Source organism: Melospiza melodia, chromosome 26 (assembly GCF_035770615.1).
Source record: "Melospiza melodia melodia isolate bMelMel2 chromosome 26, bMelMel2.pri, whole genome shotgun sequence".
In the NCBI taxonomy this organism is placed as follows: domain Eukaryota; kingdom Metazoa; phylum Chordata; class Aves; order Passeriformes; family Passerellidae; genus Melospiza; species Melospiza melodia.
In genome coordinates, this window is record NC_086219.1 from 5,348,986 (window position 1) to 5,372,890 (window position 23,905).

Here is a 23,905-nt window from a genome sequence, read left to right on the forward strand (position 1 = left end):
TTGCTTCCATGCCCAGCTGTAAAATCTGGGAATGAAAGGAGGATTTGCCCCTGGGTTCCCATGCTCAACTAAATTTGGGAATGGAAGGAGGATTTGCTCCCATGCCCACCTGTAAAATCTGGGAATGAAGGGAGGATTTGCCCCTGTGTTCCTGTACCAGGTGTAAATCTGGGAATGTAAGGAGGATTTGCTCCCACGTTCCTGTACCAGTGTAAAATCTGGAAATGAAGGGAGAATTAGCCCCTGGGTTCCCATGCCCAGCTGTAAAATCTGGGAATGGAGGGAAGATTTGGCCCCATATTCCTGTACCAGCTGTAAATCTGGGAATGAAAGGAGGATTTGCCCCTGGGTTCCCATGCTCAACTAAATTTGGGCATGGAAGGAGGATTTGCTCCCATGCCCACCTGTAAAATCTGGGAATAAAGGGAGGATTTGCCCCTGGGTTCCCATGCTCAACTAAATTTGGGAATGGAAGGAGGATTTGCTCCCATGCCCACCTGTAAAATCTGGGAATGAAGGGAGGATTTGCCCCTGTGTTCCCATGCCCAGCTGTAAATCTGGGAATGGGGCACTTCCAGGTGGGATTGTGTTTCACAGACATCTTTTATGGAAAATCCTTTCCTCAGGATTTTTCCTCCTGAGAAGCTGAGAGGGCTCAGGAACAAAACGTAAACATTGATTATCTGCTGCTGTGGAATGCAACAGGTGCATCTGGGATTGGTCTCATGTGGTTGTTTCTAATTAATGGCCAATCACAGTCAGCTGGCTCGGACTCTCTCAGTCACAAGCCTTTGTTATCATTCTTTCTTTTTCTATTCTTAGCTAACCTTCTGATGAAATCCTTTCTTCTATTCCTTTAGTATAGTTTTAATGTAATATATATCATAAAATAATAAATCAAGCCTTCTGAAACATGGAGTCAGATCCTCGTCTCTTCCCTCATCCTCAGACCCCTGTGAACACCATCACAGAATTGGTTCTGTCCAGTTGGGAACACCCTCCTCTTCCTCACCACATCCCAGCCCAGCTCCCCCACATCTCCCAACCTGTGTTGCCCTGGATGTCTTGGTGTCCCTGCTCTCCTCCTTCTCCCATTTCACCTGGCCTGGGAGGGTCCCTGCTTCCCACACTGTCCCGAGAATGTGACACCAACCCAAGGCCTGGAAGTCTTGATTGGCCTCTCTGTTAACATCTCACTGCTCGAGGAGATCTGGAACCTTCCATGGTCATGGTGCTTCTCCTGATCAGAGGAAACAGCCTGGTTGTTATCCCAACTTCTCCTCTCCCATCCCTCTCCCCGGACCAGCGCGGTCCATCCAACCCTACATTACTCACCTCTTCCAGTGGAGAGAGCAGGAACTCCAGGATGACTCAAAAGGAAGCTAAAACCCTCTTTCAAAGGGTGGGAAAAGGAAGAAGCCAAGGGGAAGATAAATAATCACAGGCCAGGAAAGAAAAGAGGGAGGATGTGACCCCATGGGATGCGTGGTGGGAATGGGATCTCACCTGGCATCGCATGGCCAACCTGGGCAGCTCCTGGTGGGAGCTGGAGGGGAAGGGCTGGGCTGTGACCGCGTTCACAGAGGTCTGAGGATGAGGGAGGAGATGAGGATCTCACTCCATGTTTCAGAAGGCTGATTTATTATTTTATTATATATATTACATTAAAACTATACTAAAAGAATAGAAGAAAAGATTTCATCAGAAAGCTAGCTAAGAATAGAAAAGGAAGAATGATAACAGCTTCTGTCTCAGAGTCGGAGCCAGCTGAGTGTGATTGGCCATTAATTACAAACAACCAACATGAGACCAATCACAGATGCACCTGTTGCATTCCACAGCAGCAGATAACCAATGTTCACATTTTGTTCCTGAGGCCTCTCAGCTTCTCAGGAGGAAAAAATCTAAGGAAAGGATTTTCCATAAAAGATGTCTGCGACACTGGGTAGGGCAGGGGATGAAGGTCCTGCAAGAGAAGCAGCGAGGCTGGGCTGGAGAACCAGAGCTGTGAAAAGGAGCAAATGCTGAGGATGAGGCCAAGCTGGAGATGCCCATTCCTTTGGAACTTTGCACATTCCTGGCTCTTTTCTGTGCCCAACGTGAAGAGGGTGAGGAGGCTCTGTGGCCCATGTGGGCTTAACATCAGCCAGAAAGCAAAGCTGGAGGAGAAACTCCAGCAGGACCAGGCCAGCTGTGGGCAAAGCAAAGGAGAAGAGTTGATGGCAGAGGAACCAAGGCAGGTGATCATGTCCAAATCATGGATGGATGAATCCCAGAGACTTTGGAGGTGATCATGTCCAAATCATAGATGGATGAATCCCAGAGACTTTGGAGGTGATCATGCCCAAATCATGGATGGATGAATCCCAGAGACTTTGGAGGTGATCTTGCCTCATGGATGGATAAACATGGGGATGGGGGTCTCCAGCATATCCCAAAAGCAAGATGGCCAAGAAAATTCCTGAGGTGCTTCAAGTGGTCCCAATTAATTGTTAATCATTAGCAGCACTTCATCTCCACTAAAGGAAATCGGATTTTTGCCAATTTTGGTGGTTTATTGAGGAAAACACCTCAATAAACACTGAACTTTATTGAGGAAAGCACATCCTGAGATTCCCAGGATCTTGTTAAGGGCCTGGGAAGCATCTCCAGCAGCACCAAAGCGCCATCACATGTCCCAAGCCATGGTGAGGAGGGTGGAGAAGGCACCAGATCACTCCTTGCTGCTGGTGTGGACGGATAAACACCCTGGCTCCACAGGAAAAAACCCACAGATCCATCTGCTTCCCAAAGAAATGCTGATCCACCAAAGATTTTGGGATTTCAGCTTTATATCCTCATTATAACATGAACACAAGGAGGACTTTGCTGTCAGAGAGGTTTCCCTGCACTTTCTCCTCCTGGGATTGGTTTGGAGGACGTTCCTGGCTGGAAGGGAGCTGCCCAGATGAGTTGCCCAGGATTTACCAATAACAACACCTTTCCTGCTCCTGGGAGAGCCCCAAACACCAGGAGCAGGTTTCTCCAGGAGGTTTCTCCAGGAGGTTTCTCCAAGGGCACAAACCCACAGCCAGAGGTTCCCACACACCCACGGGTGACTGGGCTGGTTGTGGGCTTGGGTGAATCATCAGCGTGGGTGAAAATCCTCTGACCCAGCTCCTCTCCCCCTAATTTTGGATCACAGGGGTGAAACCGAGAGGTTGGGAAGATCCTCAGACCAGTTTTTGTGCAGTTTTCCCAAACCCATCCCAGGGTTTTTATCTCAGCGTCTTGCTCCAAGATTTGGGATTGCAAATATTTCCAGTAAAATGCATTTCCACATCCCTGATCCATCGCAATTTGGGCCTTGATATATGTAATTTTTCAGGGGGTGACACTGAACATCTTCATTAGTGCAAAATGGGATCCAAAACCACCCTCAGGTCCCGCTGTAAATAGCAAAAAGCTCCAAAGGAAAGTGATATTCCAGCAGGAGTAGCCCCAGTAAGAGAAAGGAACACCAGAAATATGGAATATTTGCAGCTCTCCAACTCAAATCCATGTAAATTTGTTGGATTGCTTGTCCAACAAGGTGCAGGGTGGGTTTGTGTTGACATTTTCATGGAATAAACATTGGGAATGGGATGATCTGGGCAGGTGCAGGGGCTGCTTTCCTCTCTCTGTGTTACAAACCTGTGACAGAGGCTGAAAGAAGCATCAAATTCACCCAAAACAGTAAAGAGGCAAATAATTCCCTCCATTTATGTTCATATTTATTAATTCTTTAATTTCTGTCCCACCCCAATGCCAAGCCCATTGTAAACCCATTGTAAGGCTATCACAAACCTGTTGCAAACCACTTGCTAACCCATTGCAAGCCCACTGTAAATCCATCACAAGCCCATTGTAAATCCCTTGCAAGCCCACTTGTTGTAACCTAGTTGCAAGGCTGTTGCAAGCTTATTGTAAACCTACTACAAGCCCCTTGCAAGCCTGTTGCAAGCCCCTTGTAAATGCATTGCAAGCCCATTGTACACCCATTGTAGGTACTTGTGTGGTATTTACAGGCAACCCTGACAAAGGAGAGGAAAATTATGCATCTAACTCCATCTTATCAGGATAATTAATTATTATATTATATTATATTATATTATATTATATTATATTATATTATATTATATTATATTATATTATATTTAAACTGAATCTGCCAAGCACTTGGCAGATTTTTTATATTACAATTTTATATTATTTTTATATTACAATATTCTACAATATAGACCATTGTAATATAATCTGAATAATGTAATATAATATAGAATATTGCAATATAATATAGAATATTGTAATATAATACAATATAAAATATTGTAATATAATCATATATAATATTACATATAATATATGTAATAGAATCTGCCAACTCCACACAACTGCACGGAATTTTATTGTAATATAACCTGAATATTGTCATATAATATAGTATAGAATATTGTAATGTAATATAGAACATTGTAATGTAATCTGAATAATATAATATAATATAATATAATATAATATAATATAATATAATATAATATAATATATTGTGATAGAATACATTGTAATAGAATACATTGTAATAGAATACATTGTAATATAATACATTGTAATATAATCTGAATATTGTAATACAATAATATATTATACATAAAATATGTAATATAATCTGCCAACTCCACACAACTGCACAGAATTTTGTGACTGTCACACACACACACACTTGGCCCTGACAGGCCAAGGAATCAAAACCCCATCACTTTGGATGAACAATTCCATATTGCATTCTACTTTTGCACGAACACAGCCACAGTGAATGATATGAGAATATTCTTGGGAAGAATTGGGCCTTGCTCTTCTCTCTGGAGTTACACCCTTGCGAGCCCACTCCCAGCGCACTCAATCCCGTTGTAAACTCGTTGTGAGCAACCCCAGCAGCAGGGGAAGGAGCAGGGCTGGGATCAAAGGCTCCCCGCTGCTCCGGGCTCATTTCCCAGCCTGGGCTCCCCTCCCTGCTGGCTCCACTCACACGAGGCTCCAGCGCTTCCGTCAGGCTCCGTCCCGCGTCACCAGCACAGCCCCAGAGCCCCCCGGAGCCCCCCGGGGATTTTCCACCCTCCCAGCGGGCTCTTTGATCCCCCACCAGGGCAGCTGCTCCTCCATCAACCGTGGAGAGGGAAGGCTGGGGTGGGAAAAGGAGATAAACCCTTCCTCTTCTCCTTGAACCGTGGAGAGGGGAGGCATGGATGGGACAGGAGGACAAACCCTTTCCCTTCCCCTTAAACCATGGAGAGGGAAGGCATGGATAGGACAGGAGGATAAACCCTTCCTCTTCTCCTTGAACCATGGAGAGGGAAGGCATGGATGGGACAGGGGGATAAACCCTTTCCCTTCCCCTTAAACCATGCCAGGGTGGAACAGGGGGATAAACCCTTTCCCTTCCCCTTGAACCGTGGAGAAGGAAGCCCAAGGTGGGACAAAGGGATAAACCCTTTCCCTTCTCCTTAAACCATGGAGAGGGAAGGCTGGGGTAGGGCAAGGAGATAAACCTTTCCCATCTCTTTAAATCATGGAGAAGGAAGCTCAGGGTGGGATAAATAAACCCTTTCCTTTCTCCTTAAACCATGGAGGGTGAAGCCCAGGATGGGACAGGGGGATAAATAAACCCTTTCCCTTCTTAAATTATGGAGATAGAAGGGTGGGGCGGGACAGGGGGGTGAATAAACCCTTTTCCTTCTCCTTAAATCATGGAGGGTGAAGCAAAGGATGGGGTAGGGGGACAAATAAACCCTCTCCCTTCTCTTTAAATCATGGAGAGGGAAGGCTGGTGTGGGACAAGGAGATAAACCCTTCCCTTATCCTTAAACATGGAGAAGGAAGGCTGGGGTGGGAGAGGGGGATAAACCCTTTCCCTTCTCCTTAAACCATGGAGAGGGAAGGCATGGATGGGACAGGGGGACAAATAAACTCTTTCCCTTCTCCTTAAACCATGGAGAGGGAAGCCTGAGGTGGGACAGGGGATAAATAAACTCTTTCCCTTCTCCTTAAACCATGGAGAGGGAAGGCCGAGGTAGGACAAGGAGATAAACCTTTCCCTTCTCCTTAAATAGTCGAGAGGGAAGCCCAGGATGGGACAGGGGGATGAATAAATCCTTTCCCTCCCCCTTAAACCATGGAATGGGAAGGCTGGGGTGGGACAGAGGGATAAATAAACCCTTTCCCGTCTCTTTAAACCATAGAGAAGGAAGCCTGAGGTGGGAGAGGGGGATGAATAAACCCTTTCTTGGGATGGGCTGAGCCCAGAGGCAGCCTTGGGAGAGCAGGAGCAGCCTGGAGGCTCCCAGGACGAGGGACAAACATCAGGACCAGGGTTTGGGTTCCTGGGATGGGCCCATGCGGAGAGAAGGCATTGCAAGCCCATTGCAAACCCATTGCAAATCCTGTAGTAAGCTCCCTTTAAGCCCATCGTGGACCCATTGCAAACCCTTTGCAAGCTCTTTGCTATTTCACTGGGTACCTTTGAAACCCTTTCCAAACCACTTGCAAACCCATTGCAAACCCATTGCAAACCTGGTTCTGTCCCATTGCAACCCCCTTGCGTAAATCCATTGCAAACCTGTTGCAAGCCTGTTGCAGGTGCATTGCAAGCTCACAGCAAGCCAAGCTCTCCTCTCTCTTTTTTTCTCATCTCCCATTTGCAAGAAGCCCACCAAGCCCCCACTCCCCAATCTGAATCTCCCACTAAATTCTCTTTAATGATTTTTTCCCCCGCTGGAAGAACAACGGATGGAGGAAGATGTTGGGAAGGATGAAAGTTTGACAAGAAAGTCTCACAGATATGTGTGCTTGGCAGAAAGATTTTTAAATATAGAATCTGAAGAAGGAATAGAAATGAAAGATAGAAGAAAAGAATTGCTGAGCCAGTCTTACTGGATAACCAAGGAGGCAAAGGGTGTGTTAGTTAGAAGGGGTTTTTATGGCTTAGAGCAAAGGATAAACCCACCTCAAACAAGAAGATGTTTTTACCAAGCAGAAAGATAGCACAGGCAAACAAGTCAGCAAAGTTGCAAAAAGAAAAAAAAGTCTCAGAATTTTCCACTGAAAGAAAACTGAAAAACAACTTCTAGCTCAAACTGTAATGTACTGACTTTTATATGCAGGGGTTGACAGCTGGCTTGCAAGCAAAGCTGAGTTAATAGAAGAAATAACTATTGATGATTTTTAAGTGTATTTGTAGCAAAGAAGAAAATGCTGTTAGCATATCTATGTACACTTGCCTCAAGTTTCCATTAAGCCACAAAAGCTACAATTACTAAACTCATTGCAAATAGATACTCATGTATCTATGGTTTTATTCTTAGTTACATAAAAACACACATGAAAGAAGTTACATAAAAATGTACATGAAAACACATAGAACAAAACTTTTTTCTTCTTAGACCCTGATCACATGTGTAGGTCACGTCCAGCCTAACATTAACACTTTTAGTGACTGGAGAACAGTAACATGAATATGGTAATTATGGTAGTTATTATAGGCTATAGATAACAGTTAAGGTATAGATTGGTTCTACTGTATTAAGATGCTCAGCAAAGAAAAGTATATAATGCATTGTAACCAAAAGAAAAAAGGTCTCAGAATTTTCCACTGCAAGAAAACTGAAAAACAACTTCTAGCTTAAATTGTAATGTACTAACTTTTAGTGATTGGAGAATAGTAACAAGAATATGGTAATTATAGCAGTTATGATAGGCTATAGATAAAAATTAAGGTATAGATTGGTTCTGCTGTATTTACATAGCACAGGCAAACAAGTCAGCAAATGCTGCAAATAGAAAAAGGATCTCAGAATTTTCCACTGCAAGAAAATTGAATAACAACTTCTGGCTTAAACTGTAATGTACTAACTTTTAGTGATTGAAGAATAGTAACATGAATATGGTAATTATAGTAGTTATGATGGGCTATAGATAAAAGTTAAGATTGGTTCTACTGTATTGCACAAGTCAACAAATGTTGCGAGTAGTAAAAGGGTCTCAATTTTCCATTGCAAGGAAACCTAGCTTAAACTGTAACGTACTAACTTTTAGTGACTGGAGAATAGTAACAAGAATATGGTAATTATAGTAATTGTTATAGGCTATTGGTAAAAATTAAGGTATAGATTAGTTCTTCTGTATTAACATAGCACAGGCAAACAAGTCTGCCAATGTTGCAAGTAGAAAAAAGGTCTCAATTTTCCACTGCAAGAAAACTCTAGCTCTAACTGTAATGTACTAACTTTTAGTGATTGGAGAATAGTAACATGAATATGGTAATTATAGTAGTTATGATAGGCTATAGATAAAAATTAAAGTACAGATTAAGTATATATTATATACTTAATCTATCTATATATATAATATATATATATATATATATATATACACTAAGTATGTATAACCATATATAAAGTATGGTTCTACTCTATTAAGATAGCACAGGCAAACAAATCTGCCAATGTTGCAAGCAGAAAAAAGGTCCTTAATTTTCCACTGCAAGAAAACTGAAAAACATCTTTTAGCTTTTTAAACTGTAATGTACTAACTTGAACTGTAATGTACTAACTTGTAGTGATTGGAGAATAGTAAGAAGAATATGGTAATGATAGCAGTTATTGTAGGCTATAGATAAAAATTAAGGTGTATATTCGTTCTTATGTATTAAGATGCTCAGCAAAGAAAATACTGTAATGCATTGGAACCAAAAGAAAAGTATATCATGCATTTGTAACCAAAACCAAAGGGTCTCCGGGCCTAAAGGGTCTGACAGACCCTGTGCTGCCGTGACTCTGGCACACAATAAATTCCATTTTAGGAGCCCCCGCGTCCCGCATCCTCCCCAGCCGCCCCCCGCATCCCCCGGTGCTGCCGCCCCGCCGGCTCTGCCGCCGCCGCCGCCGCTCCCGCCGGGCCCCGGGGCTTCGTTAGGGCTCATTAGCGAAGATCCCGTCTCGCTTTTCCGGGCTGTCAGCGCCCATTACCGTCCGGGACCCCTGGGCCCGTCCCGCGGGCTGGGAACGGGACGGCAGCGGGAGGATCAAAAGCCGCGGGTGTCCCGCTCCAGCGGGGCAGAATAATTTAATAGAGAAGCTGATAATTTATTTGTACAAGGGGTTTTTTCTTGCTCTTACGAGGGTTTTTTTTTTATTTTATTTTCTTTGCAATTACCAGTCTCGATTCAGCCCGTAAATCTCTCTGCCAGCCCTGTCCGCTCCCATTCCACCTCCGCCGCCAGGAAAACTGGGGTGTTTTTTTTTTTTTTTTTAATTTATTTTATTTTAATTAAGCCCCAAAGTTTTTTTGGCAAATTCCGCTTTTTCTCTTTCCAGGGAAATGAAGATTTACTGGAAAGGCCGGGATGGGCAGGAGGCCGGTGTGTTACCACTGCTCTCTGCTGGAGCCGCTGCATTTCCCGCAATAGGAGCCAGGCACTTCCCGGCTGGAGCAGGGAGGAGGAGGAGAAGAAGAAGAAAAAAACAACCGTGGTGCTGATGCAACAGCCTCCCAAGCATCCCCAGCCAGGGAAAATCAGGTGGTGGGGAGATCCATTATCCTGGGCACAACATTCAGTGTCCAGAGATGCCACCCTCTCCTGGCTTTGCCAACCTCTGCTCGCCATTGCCAGCCTTTCCCCAGCACACTGCCCTCTCCCTGGCCTTGGCACTCCATCCCCCTCACCACAATTTCCATCCTCTCCTTGGCATTGCCACCTTCTCCTCGGTGCTGCCACCCCCTCCTTGGCATTGCCACCTTCTCCTCGGTGCTGGCACCCTCTCCTTGGCATTGCCACCTTCTCTTCAGCATTGCCACCCTCTCTGCAGCGCTGCCACCCTCTCCTTGGCATCATCACCCTCTCCCCAGCATCATCACCCTCTCCTGAGCATTCCCATCCTCTCCTCAGCACTCCCATCCTCTCCCTGGCATTCCCATACTTTCCCTGGCATTCCCATCTTCTCCAAGGCATTCCCACCCTCTCCATGGAACTTCCACCCTCTCCTCAGCATTCCTACCCTCTCCCCATCACCATCACCCTCTCCTCAGCATTCCCACCCTCTCCCTGGCATTCCCACCCTCTCCTCAGCATTGCCACCCTCTCCCTGGCATTCCCATCCTTTCCCCAGCATCATCATCCTCTCCCCAGCATTCCCACCCTATCTCTGGCATTCCCACCCTCTCCCCAGCATTCCCACCCTCTTCTCAGCATCCTCACCCTCTCCTCAGCATCATCATCCTTTCCTCAGCATTGCCACCCTCTCGCTGGCATCCTAACCCTCTACTCACCATTCCCATCCTCTCTCTGGCATTGCCACCCTCTCCCTGGCACTGCCAACCCCTCCCCTGCATTCCCACCCTCTCCCTGGTTCCCTGTGTGCTCCCAGGCTCAGCTCCCACTGGGGAAGGTTTATTTGCCCTCAAAGGGCTGCGCTGGGTGCACTGGGAGCAGCTCCACGGGGTGAGAGAGTCCAGCCCAGCCAGAGCTGGGATTTCTCTGCCAGTCTGGGTCCAAGCGAAAATCCCTCAAGAGAAAATCCCTCAACTGCAAATCCCTTGTGTCTGTGAACTCCTGGGGCCTCTCTGAGGCCTCACTGGGGCCTCAAGGGCTGCTCTGCAGTGCAAGGGAGCAACAGGACCTGCAAGGATATTAAATACACCAGCATTTAATGCCCCAGCCCTAAATACCCCAGACTAAACACCCTCATGTTCAATGCCCCAGCCCTAAACACCCCAATGTTAAACACCCCAACAGCAAAAAAAAAAAAAAAAAAACAAAAACAAAAACAAAAACAAAAAAAAAAAAAAAACAAAAAAAAAAAAAAAAAACAAGCTAAACACCCTGACATTTAATGGGCCAGCCCTAAATGCCTGAATTTTTAATACCCTAACACTACGTACCCCAAAGTGAAATATCCTCATGTTTAATGACCCAGAGTTAAATATCCCAATGTTTAATGCCCCAAAACTAAATACCCCAGAGTTAAACACCCCCATGTTTAATAACCCAAAGCCAAGCATCAGGTGTTTAATACCCCAGAGCTGAATTCCCCAATGTTCAATGCCCCAACCTTAAATATCCCTGAGCTAAACCCCCTGATTTTTAATGCCCCAAAAATAAATACCCCAGAGCCAAACACACTCATGTTTAATGCCCCAATAATAAATACCCCAGAGCCAAACAACCTCATGTTTAATGCCCCAATAATAAATACCCCAGAGCCAAACAACCTCATGTTTAATGCCCCAGCCCTAAACACTCTAAGCTAAACACCCTGATATTCAACATCCCAAAGTTAAACAGCAAAGGTTTAATATCTCAGAGCTAAGCTCCCCAGTGTGTAATGCCCCAATCCTAAATAACCCACACCTAAACATGCCCATATTTAATGCCCCAGCACCAAGTGCCCCAGAGCAAAATTCATTAATGTTTTAAGCATTGATCTAAATGCCCCAACAATAAATGCCCCAAAGTTACTTGCCCCAATGTTTAGCACCCCAACACTCAACGCCCTTATGTTAAATACCCCAGAGCTAAATTCCCCTTTATGCTTTGATCTAAATGCCCCAATGCTAAATGAGCTGCTGCTAATTACACCAGCTCTTAATGGCTCAGTGCTAACTGCTCCAATATCTCATGTACTGATGTTTAATGTCACAGAACTAAACACACTCATGTTTAATGTCCCAGAGCCAAGTGCCCCAGTGCAACATTCACCAGCATTCTAAACACTGAGGGTAAATACCCCAGGATTAAACACACCAGTGTTAATCCCTGATGTTTTCATGCTGTAACACCGAATTCCTGGGGCTAAATTCCCCCATTTTAATGCCCCAGAGCTCAATGCCCTATTGCTAATGCCACAACCCCAAAAGCCCCAGGGCTGAATGCTCCAATGCTTCATATTCCAGTGCTAAAAGCCCCAACACCCAGAGCTAAACTGATGATTTCTGTGTTGATCAAAATGCCCCAGTGCTCAATATCCCTACCCCAAATGCCCCAGAGCTGATTGTGCCCTGTTTAATGCCCCAGGGCTCAGTGCCCTGATGGTAAATGTCCCGATCCTTAGTGCCCTTTTCCTGAATATCCCCATGACAAATTCCCCAGGCACTAAATTCCCCAAACATTAAATACCCCAGGGCTAAATGTCCCAGAGCCAAATGCCCCGATGACAAATTCCCAAGGCACTAAATTCCCTGGGTGCTCACTGTCCCAACAGTAAATACTCCAAATTCAATGCCCCAGAGCTCAGTGTCCCAATGCCAAATTCCCCAGGGACTGAATTCCTCAGGCACCGAATTCCTCAGGCACCAAATTCCCCAGGTACTAAATTCTCCAGGCACTAAATTCCCCAAACACTAAATACTCCAATGCTAAATTCCCCAAAGACTAAGTGCCCCAGAGCTCAATGCACCGATGTTTAATGCACCAACATGAAATATCCCAGAGCCAAATTTCCTGATGCCAAATTCCCCAGGCACTAAATTCCCCGAAAACTAAATACCCCAATGCTAAACACCCCAGGGACTAAATTCCCCAAATCCTAAATACTCCAGTGCTAAATTCCCCAAGGACTAAGTGCCCCAGAGCTCAAGGCACCCATGTTTAATACACCAATATTAAATATCCCGGGGGCAAATGTCTTGATGCCACATTCCCCAGGCACTGAATTCCTCAGGCACCAAATTCTCCAGACACTGAATTCCCCGGAGCTAAATGCCCTGGTCTTTAATGCACCGACACCAAATACTCTGGAGCTAAATGTCCCAGAGCCAAATGCCCCAGTGCCAAATTCCCAAGGCAATAAATTCTCTGGTATTTACTGTATATTTACTGTCCCAACAGTAAATAGTCTGGAGTTCAATGCCCCAGAGCTCAATGCACCAAAGTTTAATGCACCAACATTAAATATCCCAGAGTCAAATGCTCTGAAGGCACTGAATTCCTCAGACACCAAATTCTCCAGGCACTGGATTCCCCGGAGCTAAATTCCCTGGTGTTTAATGCGCCGACACTGAATACCCTGGAGGCAAAAACCTGGTGCCAAATTCTCCAGGCACTAAATTCCCTGAACGCTAAATGCCTCGACATTAAATTCCCCGAAGTTAAACATCCAGGTGTTTAATGCCCCGGAGCTAAATACCCCAATGCTAAATTCCTTAGGCACTGAATTCCCAATGCTAAATTCCTTAGGCACTGAATTCCCAACGCTAAATTCCTCAGGCACTGAATTCCCAACGCTAAATTCCTCAGGCTATAAATATTCCAGGCATTGAATTCCCAATGCTAAATTCCTCAGGCACTAAATATTCCAGGCACTGAATTCCCAATACTAAATTCCCCAGGCACTGAATTCTCAATGCTAAATTCCTCAGGCACTAAATATTCCAGGCATTGAATTCCCAATGCTAAATTTCTCAGGCACTGAATTCCCAACACTAAATTCCTCAGGCTCTAAATATTCCAGGCACTGAATTCCCAACTCTAAATTCCTCAGGCACTGAATTCCCAACACTAAATTCCTCAGGATCTAAATATTCCAGGCACTGAATTCCCAATGCTAAATTCCTCAGGCACTGAATTCCCAACACTAAATTCTTCAGGCACTGAATACTCCAGGCACTTGATTCCCAATGCTAAATTTCTCAGACACTGAATTTCCAACATTAAATTCCTCAGGCACTGAATTCCCAACACTAAATTCCTCAGGCACTAAATATTCCAGGCATTGAAATCCCAATGCTAAATTTCCCAGGTACTGAATTCCCAACACTAAATTCCTCAGGCACTGAATTCCCAACACGAAATTCCTCAGGCACTGAATATTCCAGGCACTGAATTCCCAACACGAAATTCTTCAGGCTCTAAATATTCCAGGCACTGAATTCCCAATGCTAAATTCCTCAGGCACTAAATATTCCAGAGATTGAAATCCCAATGCTAAATTTCTCAGGTACTGAATTCCCAACACTAAATTCCTCAGGCTCTAAATATTCCAGGCACTGAATTCCCAATACTAAATTCTTCAGGCATTGAATACTCCAGGCACTGAATTTCCAACATTAAATTCCTCAGGCACTGAACATTCCAGGCACTGAATTCCCAACACCAAATTCCTCAGGTGCTAAACACTCCAGGCACTGAATTCCCAATGCCAAATTCCTCAGGCACTAAATATTCCAGGCATTGAATTCCCAACACTAAATTCCTCAGGCACTGAATATTCCAGGCACTGAATTCAATGTCCCAGTAACTTTCTGCTCATCCTGCTTCAAACCAGTGAAAAAATTCCCAGCACAACCAAAAGCAGAGGCTCCATTTTGGGATATCCCCCCTCATCCCAGAGTTTAATCAATTTTCAGATTAATTGGGGGTTTTAATTAAACCAATGATGGTTTGAAGCTGTACAAGGCAGTGCATTCCCAGGGCTGGTTTGGAATCCAGTGGGATTTGGGCTGAACTCCTGGATGGAACCCACAGGATAATAATGAGCTGATAAATATAACAAAAATAAAAATAATTTGAAATTATTATCATTATTATTATTATTATTAAATTAGAAATAATCATTTTTAATGCTGTTAAATCAAGGACTTCAGCTGCAGGGAAGTGAATGGATCCACCAGTGCTGGTGGGGCTGGGGTGGTTTGGGATGGATGGGATGGTGGGGCTGGAGCTGACACCAAGTGGATGGAAATTGTAATTCCTGATCTGGGAGCAGAAAATGGAAGATTTGGGGGGAAAATGAGGGATAACAAAAGAAAAAAAAAAAAAAAAAAAAAGAAAAAAAAAAGAAAAAAAAAGAAAAACAGAAAAACAGAAAACAAAAAAAGGACAAAAAAACCCACAACAACAACAAACAAACAAACAAAACCAAACCAAAAAACTCTTCGGGCCAGAAAAAAAATTGTCCTAAAAATGCCAATTTTGAGCATCCAGAAGAACGAGGTGGAGGGTGAGAGGGGGCTGGGATGGGACGCAGAGCCCACGTCAGCACGAGATTTCCTTTGGAAAAGTACCCAAATCCATGGCAAATAAATGGAATAAACCCCCAATATTCCCTTGGAATATTTATGTAACCTTGGTCTTAAGAAGCCTTTTTTCCTGAAAAAAGGTATTTCTTTACAAAAAAGGCACTTTTTTTCCCACCAGAAAATCACCTCTTCTTCCTCAAAGCACAAGTTTTATTCTGAAAAGCTCTATTCCTGCAAATAAAAGAACACTTTTTTCCCCCAAAAATTACTTCTTACCCCAAAATTTATTTTTTCTCAAAAACAATTTTATTTTTTAAAAAAATAAAGCACTTTTCCCCTCAGTTTTTCTCATTAAAACCTTTTTTGGCTTTATTTTTCCCACCAAACCCCATGTTTTTGTCTCCAGAAAGACCTTTTTTCCCAAGAAGAAGTTGTTTTAAAAAACAAACAAACAAAAACCTACTTTTTCTTTTTAAAGCTTTTTTTTCTCAAAAAAGCACCTTTTTTAGTCAAGAAAAAAGGGGTTTTGTCTCTCAAGAAAAGTGTCTTTTCCAAAAAACCCTCTTTAATTAAAAAAAGGCTTTTTTTCCCAAACCCATTTTTCCTTGTAGAACATAGAGAATTTCTTTGTGGAGCTCTAAACTCCATTTTCTGCCTTTTCTTTTCCTGTAAAAAATTGGCTATTTTGGTTTTTTTAGAAGCAGTTTTTCTTTCCAGAAATCTGTTTTTTCCAAGAGAAAAAGCCCCTTTTCCACCCAAAGCTTTTCCTTAAAGAAGTCCACTTAAAAAAATAAAAAGGCATTTTTTCCTCTCAAAAAAGTGCCTTTTTCTAAAAAAAAAAAAAAAAAAAAAAGCTTTCTTTTTTAAAAAATAAAATCACCTTCTCTTTTTCCTAAACCCACTTTTTTTCCCTCAAAGGATTTATTTTTTAAGATTTTCCCTCAAAGGATTTTTTTCTTTTTTAAGGTTTTCCCCTCAAAGGCTTTTTATTTTTTAAGGGACCTTATTTCAGAGAAAAAAATAATCTTTTTTTCTACAAAACTCCTTTCCCCATAGGATAAAAAGCCCTTTTTTTTTCCCAAAAAAAGAGGAAAATGAAAAAAAAATTAAATTAAATTAAATTTTAATTTAATGTAATTAATTTTGAAAATAAAAAAACATCTTTTTGTAGAAAAAGATTTTCTATAAAACTCCTTTTCCCAAGGAAAAGAAGCCCCCCCCTTTTTTTTTCCCACAAAAAAAGGGGGAAATGAAAAAAAAATATAAATTAAATATAATTTCATTTAAATTTAACGTAATTAATTTTGCAAATTTAAAAAAAAAATTTATAGAAAATTCGACTTTTTTAATAGACTTTTGATAGAAAATCCGATTTTTTTCCTTTAATAAAAAAAGGGATTGGTGCTGGAGGGGCCGGGCAGGCCGGATATGATCCGGCTCCGCTCACATCAGAAAATATCCGGCCCCATTGTTCGGGGCAGCCGCGCCGCGTCCGTGCTTTGTCCCCTTGGGATCCACATAAATATTTGGAGAGCCCCAACGAGCGGGAAGAAGGACGAGAAATTTTTTTTTTTTTTTCCTCTCCGCCCACCCCCCCCCCTCCTTCCCCAAATTTTTTATTATTTTTTGGGGGGGGGGGGGGGGGCCAAATGTGACTTTTTGTACCTTGGGACGAAAATTTCCGGCTGGAAACCCAACCCTGCTGCCTGGTGGGAGGTTGAATGGGAGTCCTGCTGGTTGGGAACAATATGGATTTGGGATGAAAAGGTTTTTCCAGGCCGGTTCCCCGGAGAGAAGCGGATCCGCCGTGGCGCGGTGCCCGCGGGATGCGCGGAGCGAGGCGCTCCCGGGATTTCGGGGTTCCGTGGGGAGAAATGTGGGGTTCGCGTTGTGATTCGCACCCTCTGAACGTGGGAGAAATGGAGAATTGGGATTCTTGATAATGAGGTTGGGACAGACCTCTAAAATCTTGATCATGAGGTTGGGACAGCGCGGAGCGAGGCGCTCCCAGGATTTCGGGGTTCCATGGGGAGAAATGTGGGGTTCACTTCGTGATTCGCACCCTCTGAACGTGGGAGAAGCAGAGAATTGAGATTCTTGATAATGAGGTTGGGACAGACCTCTAAAATCATCAATTCCTGTGCTCTAACACCTCACGGTCCTATAGCACCACGTCCCATGTCCAGAATTTCTTTAAACAATTCCAGAGATGCGTTTAAACCTTCAAAATAATTCTTATCACATTTGCTGTGCCTGTGTTTGTTCACAGGTGGAATTGCTTACCTGGAGGGAATTGATCAATTACCTGGAGGGAATTGATTAGTTACCTGAAAGGAATTGGTAATTGGATTCTGATTTCAGTTATCCAATGGATAATTGGATTCTGTGTGTTTTGATTCACTGACCAATTAAATCCAGGTTTGTGTGTGCGTGTTGGGACTGTCACTCACAGCCACAAGATTCTGGGCAGTTGAGTGCTTGGCAGATTCAGTTTAGATGTAATATAGTATAGAATAATATAGTATAGAATAATATAGTATAGAATAATATAGTATAGAATAATATAGTATAGAATAATATAATATAATATAATATAATATAATATAATATAATATAATATAATATAATATAATATAATATAATATAATATAATATAATATAATATAATATAATATAATATAATATAATATAATATAATATAATATAATATAATATAATATAATATAATATAATAATATAATATAATATAACATAACATAACATAACATAACATAACATAACATAACATAACATAACATAACATAACATAACATAACATAACATAACATAACATAACATAACATAATATAACATAACATAACATAACATAACATAACATAATATAATATAATATAATATAGTGATTAATTAGCCATGGAGTTCTCCTCGTCATTCCTCCCTGCCACACGGGCTGGCCTTGCTCCGATAGAGAGCTGCCCCCTGATGGGGCTGGGATGCAGGACAGGGATAAACCCCATCCCAAAATATTCGGGATTCAGGGATGAGGGGACATGGAATGGGGGATCTATCCACCGAGGAGAGGGATGCAGGGGTGACGGGGGGGAATGGGAAACAGGGATCTACCCTGGGGAAATGGGAAATGGGGATCCATCCTGGGGAAATGGGAAATGGGGATCCAGCCCATCCAGGGGGAAATGTGAAACAGGGATCCATCCAGGAGCAATATGAAATGAGGATCCATCCCATACAGATCCATCCCATCCAGGGGCAATGTGAAACTGGGATCAATCTCATCCAGGGGAATGTGAAACAGGGATCCAGCCCATCCAGGGGAATGTGAAAAAGAGATCCATTCCATGCAGGGGGAATGTAAAACTGGGATCCATCCCAAAGGAATGTGAAATGGGGATCCATACAGGGGGAATGTGAAATAGGGATCCATCCCATCCAGGAGGAATGGGAAATGGGGATCCATCCCATCCAGGAGGAATGGGAAACGGGGATCCATCCCAAAGGAATGTGAAATGGGGATCCATCCAGGGGGAATGTGAAATGAGGATCCAGCTCATCCAGGGGAATGGGAAATGAGGATCCATCTTGGGGGAATGTGAAACTGGGATCTATCCAGGGGGAATGTGAAATGCAGATCCAGTCCATCCAGGGGAATGTGAAATGAGGATCCAGCCCATCCAGGGGGAATGTGAAACAGGGATCCATTCTATCCCAAAGGAATGTGAAATGGGGATCCATCCAGGGGGAATGGGAAACAGGGATCCAGCCCATCCAGGGGAATGAGAAAGGGGGATCCATCCTGGGGGAATGTAAAACTGGGATCCATCCAGGGGGAAGGTGAAATGGGGATCCATCCCATCCAGATCCATCTCATCCAGGGGGAATGTGAAACAAGGATCCAGCCCGTTCTGGGGGATGTGAAACAGGGATCCATCCAGGGGGAATGTAAAACTGGGATTCATCCAGGGGGAAGGTGAAATGGGGATCCATCCCATACAGGGAGAATGGAAAATGTGGATCGATCCCATCCCAAAGGAATGTGAAACAGGGATCCATCCAGGGGAATGTGAAACAGGGATCCATCCAGGGGAATGTGAAATAGGGATCCATCCAGGGGAATGTGAAATAGGGATCCATCCCATCCCAAAGGAATGTGAAACAGGGATCCATCCCATCCTGGAGGAATGTGAAACAGGGATCCATCCCATCCTGGGGGAATGGGAAACAGGGATCCGGCGCATCCAGGGAGAATGTGAAATGGGGATCCATCCCATAAAAGGGGAATATGAAATGGGGATCCCTCCCAACCCAAAGGAAGCCTCAGCTCCAGGATGAGGGATGCCAGCAGCCCGTGGCCTCCAACCACAGTGGCTCCCAAGCTCTGTCCCAGGGTCACCAGACGTGGCTTTTTTGGGTTGGAAAAGGCAGGATTTGGGGCCATGCGCTGGTCTGAGGTGGTTGTGGGTGGTGGGGTGAGATCTGGGGCAGAAAAAGTGAAAAAAGGAAAAAAAAAAACAAAGGTGGGGGGGGAACAGAAAACAAAGAGAGGAAGGGGGGGAAAAAAAGGAAAAAGAGGGAAAATAGTGGGGAATGGGGGAAAAGGGGGAAAATGGGGGATAAAGGGAGGGGGAAAGGGAGAAGACAGTTGAGGGAGAGGAAAAGAGGGAGGAAAGAAGAAAAATCGGGGAAATGGGAAAAGCAAGGGAGAAGGGGGAAGATGGGAAAACTGGATGTAAAACATGGGGAAGGGGAATAAAGGCAGGAAAATGGGGAGGAAGAGAGGAAAAACAGGGAAAAGTGGAGGAAAATGAAAAAAATGGGGCAGGGGACAAAAGGGTGGAAGAGGGGTAAAGCAGGAAAAGAGGAAAAATAAGAAACGAGGAAAGGGGTGGAAGGGAGAAAAAAAAGCAGGAGAAACAGAGGAAAAACAAGGGAAAGGAGGAAAAGGGGATGATAGGAAGGAAAAACTGGAGAAAACAGGAAAAACGGGGGAAAGAGGGGGGGGGAAGAAATGAAGCTGGGGAAAACAGAGAGAAACAGGAGAAAAAGAGAAAAAACAGAGTGAAATAGAAGGGGAAAACGGGTAAATGGGGGAAAAGAGAGAAATCTGGAAGGAAATCCGGGGGGAACCCGGGGTAAGGAGGAAAAGCGGGGCCGGAGGGAGCGGGAGGAGCCCGAGGGGTCCGGACGGGCCCCAGAGCCCCCCCAGGGCCACCCCAGAGCCCCCAGTACCCCTGTAGCCCCCTAGTGCCCCTATAGCCCCCCAGTGGCCTCATAACTGCACTCAGTGCCCCCATAGCTCCCCCCAGTACCCCCATATCCCCACATTACCCCCATGTCCCCCAGTAGCCCACCCAGTGCCCCCATAGCACCCCAGTGCCCCCACAGCCCCTCGATGGCCCCATAAGTCCTCTCGGTGCCCCCATAGGTGCCTACAGAACCCCCACATCCCCCCATAGCCCACCCAGTACCCTCACAGCCCCCCAGTGCCCCCATGGCCCCCCAGTGCAGCCCCTGATCCCTCCCAGTGCTCCCAGTACGCTTCCCTGGGGTCACCCCCCCCCCACCTCAGTGCCCCCTATGGCCCCCCAACTCCTCTCCTTAGCCCTTCCAGCCCCTCAGTGTGCCCCAGAGCCCTCACACCGGGCACGGGCGGCACCGGCCGCTGTGTGCCCCCAGCATCCCGGCAGGAAGCACCGGGCACGGGTGGCACTGATCGGTGCGTGCCCTCAGCATCCCGGCAGGAAGCACCGGGCACGGGTGGCACTGATCGGTGTGTGCCCTCAGCATCCCCAGGGTGGCCCCGGGTGACCCCGGCGGCGGTGCCACCGTGCCCAGGCAGCCGCATCCCGCCCGGGGCAGCGCCGGGCTGACTCGAGCGACCCCGTGCGACAGCGGTGACCGCTGCCATCAACTCCACGCTGCGTCTTGTCGCCCGAAGCGGCTCTCAGCATCCTCCGGGTGACCCCGGGCGACCCCCGGTGACAGCAGGGACTGCCGCCAGCATCCCCAGGCCGCAGCGCCCCGCCGGGCCTGACTCGGGGCAGCCCCGGGATGGCTCCTGGAAGCACGGCCGAGCGGATCTCCGTGCTTCCCCGCTGCCGAGCCCCGCCGGTGCCGGTCCCGGCCCGCTCCCCTCGGGCCCATCCGCGCCCCCTCCTCTCCCCGTTGCCATGGCGACCCCGCTCCCCCCGCCCCCCCCCAGCGGGGTTGCCATGGCGAGCGCGAGCAGCGGGCGCGCGGCGCGCGGTGGGCGGGGCGAGCGGGGCGGGCGGGGCGGCGATTGGCCGGGCGGCGCCACGTGACGCGCGCAGGAATGCAAATGAGCGATGGCCTCGCGCCGCCGCCGCGCCGCCGCCTGAGGGAGGGAGGAGGGAGCGGGCCCGGCCCGGCCCCGCCGGGACCCCCGGGATCCCCGCAACCCCCGCTCCGGGACCCCCCGGCGCCCCCCGGGCCATGGCACAGCCCGCCCGCCGCCTCCGCCTCGCCCGGCCCGGCCCGCAGGTACCGCGCGTGCCGCCGCTACCGGGCCCCGGCGGCTTTGTCTGGGCCGGGGAGGGGGGGGCTGGCTGAGGGGAGGGGGGGCCGCGCATGCGCACCCGCCGTGCCTCAGTTTCCCCAGCCGGGGCCGTGGCCCCCGCCGCTCCCCGCCCCCCGTGGAGCCCCCATTTCTCACCCCATCCGTGTCTCCCCTCCTTCCCTTTCTCCTGCCCCCTCCTCTGGTTCTGGACTCCCTTGTTATTATTATTATTACAGTTATTATTGCCCACCATCATATTCCAGTGCCCCTGTGTTATCTCTGGCCCCCTATACTATGTCTGACCCCCTTGCCATCATGTCCCACTCCCCATCTCCTACCCCCTTTTCTGATTTTGCACCGTTAGTATTATTCCCACTCCTCACCATCATGTTCCAGTCCCTGCTGTTTTATCTGACTCCCCCTTTATTAAATCTGACCCTCTCTTTTCTTTTCTATCCCACCCCAGTAGTGTTTTCCACCCCTCACCAGGATCTTGCATCCCCTCTCTTATTCTGCACCCCCTTATCATCCCCTATGTCATATCCTGCTGCTCCCTGTCCTGCACCCTTTATTATTATTTTACCAATCATATTCCAGTGTTTGCTGTTACCTCTGCCCCCCCCAGTGTAATATCTGACCTCCCTCACTTCTATCCAACCCTGTCATTAGTGTTTTCCCCTTTTCCCCATTATTTTGCACCCCCTTCTCTGCTTTGCTTCCTCTTATTATTTTTCCCACCCCATCATCATTTTCCAATCCCTGCTCTTTTATCTGACCCCTCTCTTTTCTATCCCACCTTCCCACCATATCCCACCCCTCACCAGCTCCTTGCATCCCCCCTTAATCTGAACCCCCATATTGCTCCATGCTGCTGCTCACTGTCCCATCTTCCCCCTCTAATCCCACAACCTCTCTGTGTCCCCATTCCCTACCCCCTCATCGTTTGTCCCCCCATTTTGGGCTCAGCTCAGGCAATTCCAGCTCTTCCTGTCCTGGCTGTGGGACCCCCCCCATGTTCCCCCACCCCAGTGGGTCCCAGCAGTGCTCAAAATCTTCCCTTTTTTTGTTATTTTGGGTGGGTGGAATGGTTTGGGGGTTTGACCTCCGGGTCAAAAGTGAGGTGACCCCCATGTGACACCCCAAATTCCCTGGTGGGGTTTGGTGTGGGTGAGGCCAGGCTGGCACCCACAGTGGGTGGGAGCTGTGGGGGGCTTTGCCCACGCCTGGGGGGTTGAGTTCTGGTGGGCCTGGTGTGGTCCCTCTGTGTCAGTCACTGCTGTGACCCCGTGTCACCTCGATGCCACCAGAGCAGGACGAGCAGCTCTGTGGCTGTTGGGTGGGAAAAGGGTGCCCAGAGCCTCTCCAGCTGATTCTGAGCGTGCCTTGGATGCAGAGCTGAGGGTGGGCAGTGCCACATGGACACGTGGCTGTCCCACCCTGTGCTCTGCCACAGTGGCGCCTGTGCTCTGCCACAGTGGCGTCTCAAGGGACGAGGCCAGGACATCACTGCTGCCACGTCCCTGCTGTGCCAGGCTGGCATGGCCTGCTGGGGCCGTGCTTGGCATGGTGACCAAGGCCACCCTCAGTGGCTGCTGTCCATAGTCTGCAGTGTCACACGCTGTTGTCCCTGGTCCCGCTGTGGTGGCGCTGCAGGGGCTCAAACAGGTGACATGGGTGGAGTGTGGTGGCCGTGGGTGGCTGTTGGTGACCATGGAAGGTCATGGCCACCACAGTGGCCGTGGTGACAGAGGTGGCACCCACAAACCCCCCCCCTCTGGCCCCCACAGCACTGTCCTCATCCTCCTCCTGTCCTGTCATGCTGTCTGTCCCACTCCTGCCATCCACTCATCCCTCATCCATTTCCTCTGTCCGTTCTTCCTTGCATCCCTGCATCCCTCTCCTGTGTCCATCCAGCCTTTCTTCCATCCCTTCCTCCCTTTTGTGTCCATACTTCCTCCCTCTGTCTGCTCTGTTCTTCCCTCTGTCCCTCTGTCCCTGACTTTCCTGCTTTTTTTCAGCATTTCCTTCCATCCTCGCATCCTTTCCTCATTCTGTCCATCTTTCTATCCATCCATCATTCCTTCCTTCTGTTCTCAGAGCTGTCATTCTGTCTGTCATTTATTCTGTCTGTCCTCTTGTCCATCCTTCCTTCCATCCTTGACCCCTCCTTGTCCTTGCCTTCCATCCTTGACCTCTCCTTCCTTTTCTATTTCCTGTCCTTCTTGTCTCTCCTTCCTTACTTACTTCTCTCTGTCCTTATGTCCATCCTGCCTCCTCCCCTCTATGTTCCTTTTTGCCCATCCATCCTTCCATTTGTCACTTTCCCTCTCCTGTTTGTCATTCTCT